The sequence below is a fragment of the Alligator mississippiensis genome, chromosome 1 (assembly GCF_030867095.1).
Source record: "Alligator mississippiensis isolate rAllMis1 chromosome 1, rAllMis1, whole genome shotgun sequence".
In the NCBI taxonomy this organism is placed as follows: Eukaryota; Metazoa; Chordata; order Crocodylia; family Alligatoridae; genus Alligator; species Alligator mississippiensis.
Window position 1 is genome coordinate 422454497 of NC_081824.1, and position 16499 is coordinate 422470995.

Below are 16499 nucleotides of genomic sequence, written 5' to 3' on the forward strand. Positions count from 1 at the left end.
AAACAGGACAGTAACAGAAGCAGTACTATTTATTTAATCCATTTATAGGATGTTTATGAAGTTTCCAAGTGCCATAAAGCTAAGATAAAACAGAAATCAACTCAGACTTTATGTGGTAAATTGAGTAAATTATTTTTTGCATACACGAAGATTTAATTTAAAAATAAGACAGATTAAAGAGAAAACATACCAATGCAGGGGAAGGGCACCAAACTTATTCTGTTGGTGGGTTTATCTTCTCCATCTCTAGCCAACCTCAGTAGGTGCTCTTATTAACCCTCTCAGTGTCAAAGACAACATAGAAAATAAGCAACTTCACAGTTTTTTGAAGCATAACATTTCCTCTCATCTTTAGCTGTATTATTCCAGTTAAAATTCCTTCCAATTTAAGAGTGATACTGTAGTTAGGATGGTCCAAGAAATATAAGAGGGGAAAGGATTTTTGTTGGTAATATCTTGGATTGAACCAACTGCGTAGCTTAGAGAGATTTAGACAAGCTCTTGGGCAAAAGATACCTTTTTTGTCAGGTCTGGGAAAGAAGCAAACACAGGTTGAGCTAAGTAACAGATAAGATAATGGCTTACGTAAAATTCCATATGTAAATAAATAAAAATAAATAAAAAATCCTCTGCTTTGAGGAATGGAGCAGGGCTGTAAAACAAGAAAAGAGAGACATTATCAGAATACTTCTACAACCACAACAGAACCTCCTCTGACCACATTCGCACCCCAACAGATAAGATAAACAACAAAGTATAACAACAAATCCACAAAGTAACATATAACTGGGCACATCCCAAGGGATGGAACCACACACTGGACTTCTACATTGACTGCTTTAGGAAGAAAGCTAACTGTGAAAGTCTTACCAAAAGCCAGGACCACCACAACATCTCTGTTTCACAGAGAAAAACCTTCTAAGTTCCAACAATGAAAAGTAATCAAACCTGCATACAGAGGAAGGGCTACAGTCATCCTCAACTATCAAAACTACATTAATAAAGACTAAGAGACCGTTCTTTGACACCAACTACTATAAAGAACTTGGGGTGGACCCCATACCAGCTTCCATACCGGTTTCAGGAAAAACTGCTCACACTTAATTCCCCACTCTTCCACTACAGGAACGTATGAAAGATTCACAAACAAGGTAACTCTGACAGACCCATAATAGCCAACTGTGGTATCCTCCTGCAGATCTATCAGGATTCATAGAAAACGCCCTAAAATCATGTGCCATTCCAAAAACAAGTTTTCTACAAGACAGAACACACTTCAAAAATCTGGAATAATCAAGGCCCCTGCCCTTCCTCCCTTCATGACCCTGAAGGCTATGCTTGCAACCATGAATGTCACCAGCCTTTATGCTAATATCCCATACTATGATGGCAAAGCAGCCTATCTGAAATGGATACAAGAAAATGGACTACACTCAGATTTGCAGCCACAATATATTGCGCAAATCATCCATTTCATGCTCATTTATAACAGATTCATTTTCAACAACAAGTACTTCTCCAAACCCTGGGCACAGCTATGGGCAAAAGATACCCTGGAATATACCAACCTTCAAAACCTGAAATGAACCTGCATGATAGCTGCATTAGATAATATTTTCATCATCTAATCTGAACATTTACTCGGTTATTGACCTCCACTACAGGTTTAAGTGCACATTCTCTCTAGAACAGAGGTTCTCAATCCCCAGCCCATGGCCCGGTGTGAGGCCATGGCGGGTTGGCTGCCAGTCCGCAGCACGGTCGGCTGTCGGACTGGAAATGGCAATGAACCAGCAAACCGCAGCCCCCCAGAACTGGGCGGAGAGGCCGTGGCTCCTTCCGCAGGGCCCACATCAGCGCAGGGTTTGCCCCCGCTTCCAGGGGGCAGGGGTATCCGTACCTGTCTGCCGGCCAGAAATTCCAGCTGCAGTTTCCCAGGCTGCAGCCACTTCCGAGCTGCGGCTTGCCAGCCTGCGGTATAAAGTCTTTGGGAACCCCTGCTCTAGAATACTCCCACGCTACCATCAAGTTACTAAAAGTCGCAATCCACATCCTGGATGGCACCCTACAAACCACTGTATTCAAGAACCCATGGAATGCCATACTTAAAATCCACAAAACAAAACATCCAGAACACATCAAAAAGTTGTAAGCTACAGTCAAGCCCCTCAGGTACCACCACATCTGCTCTGAGAACTTCATATTACCTTTCTCATCAACCTAAAAACTTCATTTACCCAATTTAAACACTCTGGACCCCTCCCCCCATCACACACACACACTCCTGGCTTCCCAACAGCCCTGGAACCTCACCCAATTAATCATCAGAAATAAATTCACTGCTGATCCACGGGCTATAACCCTACCTTAACAATAAATTCAAAATCTGTCAACTCATCTTTTTGCCATCACAATGGACCTTAGACATGCCTATCCCAGAATGGGGTATACCTCATCCAATGCATCAAAGCTCTCAGGAAAATTATGTTAGTGAAACCAGACAAAAACCAAGCTCCAGAATGTACAAACACAAGAGAAGTATAAAAAATAGAGAGACACAAACATGGAGGAGTACCACTCCCTTTCTGACCTCACAATCCTTGTGCTCAAGGGTAATCTACAGAGCGCCTTCAGAAGGTAGGCCTAGGAACTAAAAATTTTCATTTTACTGGATACTAATTATAATCAATCTGCAATCTTGCTAATCTCTCTGCAATCTGACAAGAGATAATGGCTCTCTTCCCTCTTGAATAGTCTTAGTCTTCCACCAATCACTTTAACCTTTCTACTGCTTTTCTCTTGTCTATTACTCTAAATAACATGTCCTCTTTTATTTTACAGCCCTGCTCCACTCTAAGCCAGGCACCAGAAACCTTTTTCAAGCCATGGACTGGAACAGCACACCTCCAGTTTGGGGAGTGAGGAGAGAGCTAGGGGCACAGGGGAGCAGGAGAGTAATATGGAAACAGTTTCCAGCTCCCCTGTGCACTGCTGCTGCTTCTCCTAAGCTAAGTACAGACAATCAATAAGCCTGAGCCAATTGATTGATTCAATCTTTGCAGGTTAGTCTAACCTGTGTAGACTGAAGTCATTTGCAAGCGAATAGACATTCACTTTTGATTCTGGAAATGCAGCCACATGCCTACAGTAGCTCAGGCTAGAAGCCAGGGGGTGCTAACATGAGCCCTCCCTTCCCTTCTGCAGTGGCTAGAAGCCTGGAGGAAAGCTGATGGGGGAGCACACGTAACCAGGCCCTGGCAGGCCGCTGAGTATAATTGGGGCGGGGTTTAAACCCCCACCCTGGTCTACAGGGACCCTAGCCATGGAGGGGGAAGGAGGAAGCAGCTCCTGCCAGGTTTGTCCCAGGGTGGGGCGGGGGGCAGACACCAGCCAGGACAGCGCATCAGGTGAAGTAGAAGAGGGAGGGGGATTAAAGCCCTGTCTTCCCTCTCTCCCAGCAGCATGGGGACCCCAGCTGGAGTCTGCTCATCTTTCTGTCTTGCTAGCTGCCTGTGTGGCAGGGGATGTGACCAGAGTTGGCTGGGGCAATGACTCAGGCTCCTGCCCGGGCCAGCTCTGGCCACTCCCCTTGCTGCACGAGCAACCAGCAGAGCAGAAAGCTGGACAGATCTCGACTAGGGTCCCCATGCTGCTGGGAGAGAGGGGAGACAGGAGGGTTTAATCCCCCTCCCTCCCTGTCTTTGCCTGAGGCTGCTGCCGGGGCAGGCTCTGGCCATGCCCATCACTGCTACAACAGCAAGCAGAGGGGAAAGCCAGGCAGACCCAGGCTAGGGTCCCATGAGGGTGGGAGAAGGAAGGCAGGCAGGTTCAATCCCCTTCCCTCCCCACTCCCACTCCAGTGGGCAAAAAGTCTGGCTGCTCCACCTGGCAGATCAGGCTGTGCCAGGTGAGTTTCCCACCCTCACCTCCTTGTCAGACAGTCCTCACTGCTCTGGCTAGGGAGCAGAAGGGTGTGGTCAACCCTGCTCTGTTCAAGCAGACAGGCACAGCACAGTCCAGGACTCCAAAGCATGAGATGCTGGGGGACTGTGATTTAACCTTAACTTCAGTCTTGGACAGAAGTTCCATAAACTGGTTTGACCTAAATCAGTTAAATCTGATACTACATTTAACCACGTTTATCTTAAACCAGTTTCATCCATTAGGAAACTGGTTTATGTGCACTGAACTTCTATTCTGTTACAGGTTTAAACCGGTTTCTGATCACTTAAACCAGTTTATGTGTAACTTCTGTCCCTAGCCCTAGACTCCCCACACCCCTGCTGCAGTGTGAGCACAGCTTGCACAGAAAATAAAGCTTTGCCAGTGCCAGGGAGCTAGAAATTACTTCCACAGTGCTACTGCTTCTCCTCACCCCTGCCCTGGCACAGCTCTCCACCAACCAGAAACTGCACAGCTTTAAGGGGTGAGACAGCTGGATGCAGGGAGAAGTGGCAGTGGTGCAGTTACAGATTCTAACTCCCCAACCCAGGTGCGATTCCTTTCTGGCTAAAAACTGGGTTCATAGCACATGGTTGGGGGAAGCAGGGGAGAAGCAGAGAGCAGTGGTATCAGCACAGGCATAGCTTCCAGCTCCTGGTGTGGCTCCTCACCACCCAGCTCCAGTATGGGGGCTGGATTCAGCTTGCCAACTGCATGTAGCCAACCCCTGCTCCAAGGCAACTGTTTTTGTTTATGTATGAAGTATTACATACACCACTGTCCTACCTGTTACTTAGCTCACACCACGTCTGCTTCTTTCTCAAACCTCAGGAAGGCCACCATGTTTGCTTAAAGTTTTTACATTTTTTTAAATATGGAAAAAAAAAAATCAGTCCTACACTCCTCATGCTCTGCTGGTTAACACTCAAATATAGTATAAAATGTTTTAGGCAGCTGTTTCCACATTTGTTATCATTTAGCTTGTCTTCTACTGGTTAAAAAAAAGAACAAGAAATATGAAAAATGTACCATTTAGGCTATGTAGATAAGTTTGGATTATTTATTATTTATTCTAATGAGTTAAGTGTAGGCCTGATCAATTGTGTCCATTAAAGATCCAAAGGCACAGTATGTGAGACTAAATGTAGTTAAGGCTAGTAAGCTAGCCAAATTCAGCTTGGATAATTATTTTCTATATAGCTAATTTCCCCCCTACAGTTTCAACTAGAAGGTTTTCTTCCTTTTAATAACAGAATTATTATTCACTTTATATTCTAAACTCTAATCTTGCTGAGCACCATTAAATTCTCGCTCAGAGGTGGCTGCATTTCAGTAGTAGGTGTGGTGATTTTTGAATATATGGTTTGTAAGTCATAATGGAAGCATTCTGAATGAAAGAATTTATTATACTTTTTGGGGAAGAAAAAGAAATGTTAGGTTGAAAATCAATTACTTGCTGAATACCCTGCTTATCCTTGTCATTGGAAGCATAATCCTAAAACTGATGGATTTTGAGTAATCCTATTTAGAGGTCACCTTTATTCATCTTTTCTTTCATTTGTTTGAAATAGCAAATGTAGAAATACTATAAATTAAATTACCAAATGCTACAGAGTAGCCATTGGGTATTCTAAAGTGGACAGTGATCATTCCTGTCTAGAATGAAATAAAAAACCAAAAAACTTGTATTGTTAAATATTGATAACTCATTTTTAGTTTTCCATGACTATCTTCTCTGTCCAAAAGTTGGTTTTTTTTCCATGTTTGAACAAAATGTTATCACTCAAAAAGATTTAATACCCCCTTTCCCCACCAAACTCAGTCTAAGTACATGCTGAGTTTTATGGTTTTTGCTCCTAAAATGCACAGCAAAAATAAGTCCTTATTAGGTACATGCATTTGCTTGGTTAAAGGAATTAAATTTAAAGAAAAGTTTATCAGGAGTTTTGCCAGAAGTCAGTAACTGGCAATCAAGCCACCAAAAAGGGCAATTTGAGTGGGAGTCCTGCTTGGGAGAGGGCCAGGGTTGCCTGAGGGGCTAGTGAGTAGGAAGGCCTGCTTGGTTTGGGTTTGGTGGTATACCTTTGGTGGGAGCCATTTTGCAGACTTGTTTGAAGGAGTGAGCTGACTGTACCTGATGGTAGGTGATTAAGGCTGCCTGCAGTGTAAGCAAGGAGGTGGGGTGTGTAAACAGCAGGGCTTGTCTTTCCAGAAGTCAGCAACACAAAAGCAAAATGGCACAGGAACAGCAAACAGGGGATTTTGAGTGGAAAGTTATCCTGGACACTTTCTTTCTCACCCTTCTGGGCTCATCTACACAAAATGCTTTCTTGTACAGCTGACAAATGTGCTGGGCAGTAAAGCATCACATGTGCGTGGCAATTAGGGCACTAATTTACTGTGCTACTGAGCAGTCCCATCAAATACAAGTGGTATCTGGTAGCTCAGTAAATCACTGTGTTTAAATGCACATGCACACGGTGACATTGGAATTAGTTTATTTTAGCTCAAAATTTCATAGATTTCATAGACATTAGGGCTGGAAGGGACCTCGTAAGATGGAGTCCAGCCCCCTGCCCAAAGGGCAGGAAGTCAGCTGGGATCATAGGATCCCAGCAAGATAAGCATCCAGTTTGCTCTTCAAGGTGTTCAATGTAGGCGCTTGAAACACCTCCGGTGGCAGGCTGTTTCAGACCTTGGGGGCTCGGACAGTAAAGAAATTCTTCCTTATGTCCAGCCTGAAATGGTCTTGTAGTAGTTTATGACCATTCGACCTAGTCATCATCCCTTGGGGCGCTCTGGTGAACAAACGTTCCCTCAGGTACTGGTAGTCACCCCTGATAAACTTATAGGTGGCCATCAGATCACCCCTGAGCCTGCGCTTTTCCAGGCTAAAGAGCCCCAGGGCTCTCAGCCTGTCATCGTAGGGTCTGCTTCCTTGACCTCTGATCATGCACGTGGCTCTTCTCTGGACTCTCTCAAGCTTCTCCACATCCTTTTTGAATTGTGGAGCCCAAAACTGGACGCAGTACTACAGCTGCAGCCTCACCAAGGCCGAGTATAAGGGGAGAATGGCGTCCCAGGATTTGCTTGAGAAGCATCTATGGATGCAAGCCAGCGTTTTGGTCGCTTTAATAGCAGCAGCATTGCACTGCAGCCTCATGTTCATCTTGTGGTCAATGATGACCCCCAAGTGTCTTTCTTCCATAGTGCTAGCCAGCATAGCACTGCCGAGCCTATAAGGATGCTGCGGGTTTTTCTTCCCAAGGTGGAGAACCTTGCATTTATCGGCGTTGAACACCATCAGATTCTCATCTGCCCACTTGCTGAGCCTGTCCAGGTCAGCCTGGATCACCCGCCTGTCTTCTGGTGTGGATGCTTTGCCCCAAAGTTTGGTGTCATTGGCAAACTCGGCCAGTCCGCTTCTGACTCCAGTGTCCACATCATTAATGAAGATGTTGAACAGTATGGGTCCAAGGACAGAGCCTTGGGGGACCCCACTGGTCACAGGACACCATGATGAGTGACTTCCATCAATTACTACCCTCTGGGTCCGACCCCGGAGCCAATTTTCCAGCCAGTGGATTGTGGAGGACCCAAGGCGACAATTGGCCAGCTTCTCCAAGATCATGGGAAACCAGATCGAAGGCTTTTTTGAAGTCAAGATATATGACATCAATCTCTTCTCCCTTGTCCAGGTGATAGATCATCTGGTCGTAGAAGGAAATGAGATTGATCAAGCAAGACCTACCCGCAACAAACCTGTGCTGGCTATCCCTTAAGATGTTGGCATTGGCCAGTCCATTAAGGATGGCCTCTTTAATAAACTTTTCTAAGATGGTCCCCGGGATAGAAGTCAGACTGATGGGCCGATAATTAGCCGGATCCACTTTCCTCCCTTTCTTGAAGATAGGCACCACATTGGCCTTTTTCCAGTCTTCAGGCACTTCACCAGAGCGCCAAGAGTTTTCAAAGATCCGTGCTAGAGGCTGGGCTATGATGCTCGCCAGCTCCTTGAGTACCCTGGGGTGAAGATTGTCAGGGCCAGCTGACTTGAAGGTATCCAGCTTCTCAAGATGTTCCTTCACGAAGTCAGCATTAATGGAGGGCAGGGGATCACCCTCACCCGGACTTCCCTGTCCCGTAGCGGGCATGGGCGTCCCATGGGGCTGATGAAAGACCGACGCAAAGTACCTATTTAATAGGTTGGCTTTTTCCTGGGCGTCAGTTGTCAGTTGCCCCATCTGGTTCAGCGGGGGTCCAACGTTGCCCCTGCTTTTCCTCCGGCTCCCCACATACAACAGCACACTGGGTTATATTAACACAAGTGTCTCTTGAAAATCAAGCTAAGTGTTTTTTTCTGCTCTATTCAGCACAGGTGAAGCCTTACCTGGAATAGTGCAGTTTTGGGCCCCACACTTCAAGGATGTGCAGAGTTGGGAAAAAGTATAGCAGAAAACAACAATAATGATTAGGGGCCTCCAAGGTAAGACTTTAGAGGAAAGGCTAAAAGAACTACGGTTATTTAAGTCCAGAGAAGAGAAGACTGGAGGAGGATTTGATAACAGTCTTGAAATACCTGAAGAATAATTATAAAGACAATGGAGATTAGACTGTTCTCTCTGGCCATAGGGGACAGGACTAGAAGCAATAGAATCAACCTTCAGCAGAAGAAATTTAGCTAGAGATTAGGAAGAACTTCCTGACCATGAGGACGGTCAGGCATAGGAAAAGGCTACCTAGAGAAGTTGCTGAAATTCCAGCCCTGGAAATGATCAAAAGCAGGTTAGACATGTTGCCTAAAATGACTTAATCTTGCCTTGAGGAGGACTAGATGACCTCTCTTTCTATGGTCCTACAAATGCAGAATCTACAGTTGCCTTTTTTGTTGCTATTACTAATCCCAACAGTATTACATAACACATATATAACTCAGACCTCATAAAACAGTATGATATTGCCAAGCACCCAGAAAGCTTATCTGGGCATGAATATTTCTATGCATAGCTTTTTTATAGTAAATTGCTTCTGAATGTCTAGAGCACAGTTGAAAAATCAATCCGCAACAAGAACTTCCTCAATAGTACCCAGAGCAGAAGGGCCGGCTTCTTCTATACATCATGGGTCTTCTAAGTCTCATGGGCTACTACCATATAAATTAAGTTCCTGTTTCAAAGCGTGATGCAACAAGCAACACAAAATGTAGTACCCAGAGGCTGAAGTTGATGAAAACATAGCCCTTTCATAATATGGGACTTAAGAATTAGTGTCATTTTACATTACAATGATCACAGACAGTTTTCAAAACGATGCTGAATTAAGAGACAGAAGTAATTACAGACAATAGGCAGACTTAAGGTCTTATGTTAGAATAGCTATGAAAATGGCTATTTACCTTTCTACAGGTGCTCTATCTGCTCTGCTATTCCTACTTCATATAATGAAGTAGCATAGTAGAGGCAACTGCTATGACCGTTTATGTGCCCAGGTCTTCAGCTCTACAGTCAATGAAGGAGACCAATATTAATATATGCAGAACTTGGGCACTAAATAAGTCTCCTTAGCCAAAGGATACAAGTGCTTCTCCAACAGCTGATCCAAAAAAGCAATTCTATTATCCAGAGGAGAGTCAGCTCAGAATGGGAGGGTTCCAATGAAGATGGTTCTAAACACCAACACGCTGACTTGAAAGAGTGCAATACACTGATACAGGTCTGGTGCCAAAATCCCTAGCAAATGCGAGCTCCTCTTTTTGTGCAGTACATGCTAAGATGTGCTGACTGAATTCAGGTGCCATTCCAGCCAAAAGTGGCGTGACGACATCCAAACAACACTCTGAATTAAATGTAGCAAACTTCTTATGGACTTTGCATTTAAGATAAACATCACGAACCAAGGAATTGAACTATCTGAAATAACACCCCCTACTCCCTTTTAAACAGGTGGATTCCCAGTCCCTGGCTTTGCCTCACTTCAGTACTTGATGCAGTAAGATGTGCTGACACACTTAGCATTAAGTGTAGGAAACAAATCTTGATGCCTTGTGGTACCCAATATCCTCACAGATTAACAGGGCTTCATGCAGGAAGAGGCCTAGAACCCATCTTAACTACCCCAAGGCGAACAGTTATGAGAGTCTAGGCAGAAATTGTTCATCCTTGCAACACTGCAATATTCTGAAGACCCTGGGCCAGAGGCCATCAATGTAGAAAAGTAACGTATCAATGTGTTAACCTCACAATTCATCTGACTCAGTTCAGGTACTTTGAGTCAGGACAGCCACAGAATGCCTGACCAGAAAAATCAGATTGTGACACAAATGGTTTGGATGGTGCATTGAAACAAGCATTCAGCAGCTAATCAAGAGTGCTAATGCTCTGATAATATTTCTCCCTCACTGATTAGATAGTAAGTATAGGAAGGAGCACTCAGAAGAGCGATCTGGTCATAGAAAGAATTGAGCCAGGCTTGAGACCTGGCTTGAAATGCTCCAATGCAGAAAGACAGCAGCAAAGCTCTCAGCCATAGGTGATGCATAGGAGAGGAATGGGGGGGTGGGGCATGTGACCCTGAACTTGGCCCTCGTCAACCAGGGAGCGGGGAGCACCAGCTGGTACCCCTCCTGAGAAGTGCCAGCGGTACTTCCGGTTTGCCATCAGTGCTTCCGGAATCAGTGATTAGTCACTGGGGGACTCCCCACCTCATCAGTGATTGGCTGCTGGTGCCCCCCAAGAACCATGAGGCACCAGCTGGCCATGCCCTCAGCACATTTCTAGAACCTTCTCTTGACTTTGCATTTAAGACAAACATCATGAACCGAGGAATTGAACTATCTGGAATAAGAGAAGGTTATATGAAGAGGTATGGGAACAGAGACTTCCCAGCTCAAAGGGTCAGACCATCAGACCCTTTGGCTAAGTAGAGACAGTCAAAAAGCCTGCAGCTGAATTGATTCACTCTTCGCAGGTTAATCTAAGCTGCAAAGAGTGAACTGATAAGCAAGTGAACAGACATTGACTTTTGATTCTAGAAATGCAGACACCTGCCCACTGTGGCACAGGCCAGAACCTGGGGAGTGCTAGAGCATGCCCCCCTGCTGAGCTGGAGCACACAGCTTAGGCCAAAGCTAGCCTGCCCACCCTTCAAGGGGAGGCTTGCGCAAGGGGGTGGGAAGGAAAGGTGAAGTGAGTGTAAAGCATCCTGGAATGCTGAGGAATTGTGTGTTAACTTGAATCTGGAGGGAATCTGCCCCAGGTCCCCAGTCAGCAGTTTAATAAACCAATTTAACCTAAATCAGTTAAGCCTAATACTGCATCCATCCAGGTTTATCTTAAACTGGTTTTGGCCATTTTTAAAGTCTCTCACCCCATTCTAATTAAAAAATTAGGAGATTGTGGTGTCAATGCCTACAGTCAGATGGGCTGCCAATTGGCTGGAGGGCTGCACCCAGAGAGTGGTGGTGGACGGGTCATTTTCGACCTGGAGGGATGTGGGCAGTGGGGTCCCCCAGGGCTCGGTCCTCAGGCCCACACTGTTCAACATCTTCATCAGCAACTTGGACAAGGGGGTGAAAAGCACCTTGTTCAAATTCGCAGATGACACCAAGATGTGGAGAGAGGTGGGCACGCTAGAAGGGAGGGACAGGCTACAATCAGTTCTGGACAGGTTACAGGGGTGGGTGGAAGAGAATAAGATGGGATTCAATACTGACAAGTGGAAGGTACTGCACCTATGGAGAAAGAACCAGCAGCATGCCTACAGGCCGGGGAACTCCCTTCTCATCAGTGCAGAGGCAGAAAAGAATCTTGGAGTCATTATAGACTCCAAGATGAACATGGGCCACCAAGTGTGAGAACGCAGTCAGGAAGGCTAATCGCACCTTGTCATGCATCCACAGATGCATCACGAGCAGGTCCAAGGAGGTGAACCTCCCCCTCTATGCAACACTGGTCAGACTGCAGTTGGAGTACTGTGTCCAGTTCTGGGCGCTGCATTTCAGGAGGGATGTGGACAGCATCGAGAGGGTCCAGAGGAGGGCCACTCACATGATCGGGGGCAGCAGGGCAGGCCCTACGAGGAGAGGGTACGAGACTTGAACCTATTCAGCCTCCACAAGAGAAGGCTGAGGGGGGATCTGGTGACTGTCTATAAACTGGCCAAAGGGGACCAGCAGGCAATGGGAGAGTCCCTATTCCCCCCCCCGAGCACTACCAAGGAATAACGGCCATAAGTTGACTGAGTGTAGATTCAGGCTAGATATCAGGAGGCACTACTTCACAGTCAGGGCGGCTAGGATCTGGACCCAACTTCCAAAGCACGTGGTGTTTGCTCCTACCCTGGGGGTCTTCAAAAGGAGGCTAGATAGACACCGTGCCAGGGTCATTTGACCCCAGCATCCTTGCCTGCCCATGGCAGGGGGTCAGACTTGATGATCTGCTCAGGTCCCTTCCAACCCTACCAACTATGAAATTATGAAAGTGGTTTATGCACACTAAACCTCTGTTGTGTTGAAGACTTAAATCAGTTTCCAATCATTAGTTCTGGTTTATGTGTAATTTCTGTCCCGGGCCTGTGTGTCACCCAAAATATCAGTTATGTTCAGTGGTGAGGAGAGGTCAGATTTCATGAACAAGAACAAAAGAAAGCAACTAGACAACCATTAAAGCAAACTCTACAGCATAAGCAAACAGCAGTAACACAAATACAGGGAAGATATACACCAGCTGCTGCTTTATCGCTCCATTTTTAAAGGGGTTGCTTTCAATGTTTTCAACGTAGAGAAACACTGCTCAAAAAAGTGATGCAAGACTCTTAAGAGCAAGCAATAATTTTTAAAGGAATAAATAATAGGGCAGACCAAAGGAAAACAACTTACCATCAAAATTAGAATGAAAGAATCTCTTACCCCCTCCTGCACATGCACATAAAGACATGATTTGATCTAATCTGTGATCCACATAAATGCACTTCTTGTCAAGCCACATATGACATGTGGCTTGACATGTGACATGGCAGGAGGCGCGACTGTGGGATCGTGCATTAAATCCCACTGCACCTTATTGCCAGTGTAGGGTGAGCCCAATCCCGGGATCCTCCTGCATTGGCAAGAAGCAGACTCCCATGACTGGAAGTCCCTTTTGCTGGGGTGGCTCTCAGCCGTGAGGACCACATACGGCCAGGATCAAGTGTCCTGCACCTTCCCATCAGGCAGCCATGACTAAGAGCCCATCAGCTGCAGAACTCTCATCCCCTGAGGCTGTGGGGCATTCCTGTGATCTACCAGCTGCAGGGGCATGTGGAGCAGCCCACAGCTGGGAGATTACAACAGCTGCAATAACCCATCTGCTGCCTGGATCACCCCTGCACCCCTACAGCTAGGAGACTGCATTGGCTATACTCTTCCAGCCTCAGGGGTGTGTTGTGCTCCCCAGCACCTGGCAGATGGCAGCAGCTGTGGTCTCCCAGCCACAGACTGCATACATATGCAAATTAAAGCTGGATAGAAACCACCTATAAAGTTATTAAGCATTTTTGAGCAATAACTTTATAGCTGGTTGGACCCATTTAAGGCATGATATTTAATTTGCACATGTAGCCAGTCTAAACTTATTGCACAATTCACAAGGTAATTGCACAAAACATTTAACTTGTGGAGGGGGCCTCTCAAACCAGTGCTGGGGTTACAGCAGATAATCCATGCAGAAGAGCTCTTATATGCTAGGAAAGAGCTAACTGACAAATGTCTAAAAAATCCTGAGGAAGTGCCAGATGGAACAGAACATGGCAGGGCATTTGTGCTCCTGCCAACTTCTCAAAACCCTAAAAATTAAAAATTAATGGAGCATCTACCTTGTTTTGTACTAGAAAGCTGAGTCACAAAAGTAAAAAGCCTATGCACCTGGTATCTTTAAATAATCATATTTGAAAATAAGTATTTATTAAAAAGGTAAAAAACAATAAAAACATCTTAAAAATCAGCCAAGGGAAAAAAGGCTCACTCACTGACCTACCATCCTGTCATTCATTCATTCATGAATTGCCACACCATGATGGATGACAACAGAAGTTGGCTTTTCAGGCTTTCAAAAATAATTCCATAACACTGTAAATGTCAGACTAAGTAGTACTGAAAAAAATTTAGACCAGTGACTCATGCAGCATCTACATATCACACATGCTAAGCACAACAAGATATATTGAATGTCTCCTTCTATAATACAGTAATTGAGTGCTAAATGAAAAGGTTGGTTCTATTACTAAATAATGTTTCACTAAAACAAAATATGAGCTTAGTATTTTAATTCATGTTTCATTTCAGTTGTTTATACAACAATTTGTAAACTTGTTCAAACTTCCTAAATACAAATATAAAATTTCATCTTTGATTCAGACTGTTCTGGTATTTTCATTTTTGTCATAAAGATTTGGGAATATGCATGCATGTATGTTCAATAAAAATATATGAAATTAGTTCCTGTAAAATTTAAGACATCATCAGGATAAATATTCCTTTAAAACAAATACATGTTTTCTAAAATTCTTCATATTCATATTAATTTAATGTTTCTATAGTATACCACAGCAGCAGTACAGAACATTAGTGTTTGATACACCCTAACAAGTAACCTAAAAATATCACCTCAAATTGAAGCACTTTTTAAAACATAATTTATATCGCTGTCCAAAAAACAAGAAAAAATTATATTTGATTCTTGTTTTCAACAGTTACATATTTAAAAAAAGCAATTTTGAAGGTTAATAGCCACCTATAATTCCTCAACACAAACCAAGTCTTTTAAAAACATTTCTAAGGTCCTTGTATGTCTTCTATTTCAGTTGAATTTCCCTTTTTATAGATGATCGGTTGGTTCTATGTTGTACTTTTCAATTTACTGTATTTTCTGCACACCATAACGCTCCCCCCCACCCAATAAGTCTCACACCTTGTTTTTAAAAAGGCAGAAGAGAGAAACATTTTTCCAGATTTATGGCCACATAGTGCAGAGATAAAGCCTAATCTTCAGCTCACTCACCCTCTCTTTTATGCTCAGACAAAAACTACAGTTTTAATCCTTTCACAGCTGAACTGTCAGCACCTCTTGAGTGCTCAGCCAGAAGCTGGAACTGTAGCTCTGGCTGAAGACTGAATGCTATGATCTAGAATTTTGAAGAACTCAAAAATTATGAAATAGAAGAGAAAACCAGTAGCTAACAGACTGCAAAATTGTCAAAGAAATTATAGCTTGATTAGCAGAATATGAAGACCATTAAAAAGAAAAGAGAGCTGTTAACACCTGTGGAGTGAAGAGCAATTAGCAGGAATCAGGAAGATTATAATGAACCACAAAAATCAATTAACTCCCTTAGAGCTGCCTGAATAGACATGCTATTGATGCTGCTGGGCACTTGGTTTGAAACTTTGGGTGGAACAATCACCCCACTGCACCTCCTCTGGAACTGCCCCTTCTGGATTCCACCCCTCCATATAGCTGCTGAAGGGGAGAAAAGAAAAAAAAACAGCCATCTTACAGCATCGCCATGCTTCTAAAATGCGCAAAAAAAAAAAAAAAAATCAATGTCCCTATTTAAGACATGAACTCCAATTCTGGAAAGGTAATTTTTGGGAAGAAGGTGCATTTGGCATTAGAGTAAATATGTAGTTATCAAAGATGCATTGATAAAATTAAAATGAAGACTTAATACTTTATAAGTTGGCTTCTGTATGTTTAATTGTAATGTTTACTTTTCAAACCAAGGTCATACTATCATTTTGTCAATCAGCCAATTTTTCTAGTCACGACTAGAAAGGGTTGTCCACATTTAGCACATTTGGGAGCTGCACATTGTGTGGGGACAGATCTCCCACGATACCCTCAACTGCATGGGCTGCACTGGCAGCAAATAGCCCCCTTTTACCCTCTGTTGACAGCATGCAGCCTGGCCCCCCTGCTACGTGGGTGATGGTATGGTGGAAGCACACAGATCACCCCTTCTGACCACATGGGCTTATGGGTTTCATGCAGACCCCTGAGTGCTCTTCCACTGTATGGCAACAGGAGAAGCAGCTGGAAGGTCCCATGAGACTCATGTCAATCACATACGGCCCATGGGCTGTCAGTTGTATAGCGCTGACCTAGAGAAATTTCAAAAGAAATTAACTTTTCTCTAACTCATCCTCTAGAAAACCGGCTTAAAAAATTACCTTGTACATCACTGAAACATAGCTAGATAAACAGTGATTCAGTAAAAATAAGAGCACTACTTCTGCAGATGAACGAAGATGATAATATTTTTTGGCAAAAGATACTGTAAATATATTTACTTCCAGTAAATACTTAATAGGCACGCTGGAAAGTGAAATCGCATAGCACTAGGAATTCAAAAAGGCATTTGGGTAGTTAACAACTATAATAACCAATCTACCAGTTTTAAAATAACATATAACTCTTCTGTCAGAGCTTCACAGAAACTAGCCATAAATAGTATGTTAGAAATTGTTATTTACATTGTGACAATGAGAGTATTACTCCTCTTTTCTAGAAGCAGTTGAACAAACT

The 16499-nt window shown here is 44.0% G+C and overlaps 1 protein-coding gene across 9 annotated transcripts in view; it reads right to left on the reverse strand.

Moving 5' to 3' along the window:
• NBEA (neurobeachin) overlaps window positions 1-16499 on the reverse strand; it is an 882854-nt gene that overhangs the window by 690862 nt on the left and 175493 nt on the right. The gene's annotated exons all lie outside the window — the stretch shown is intronic.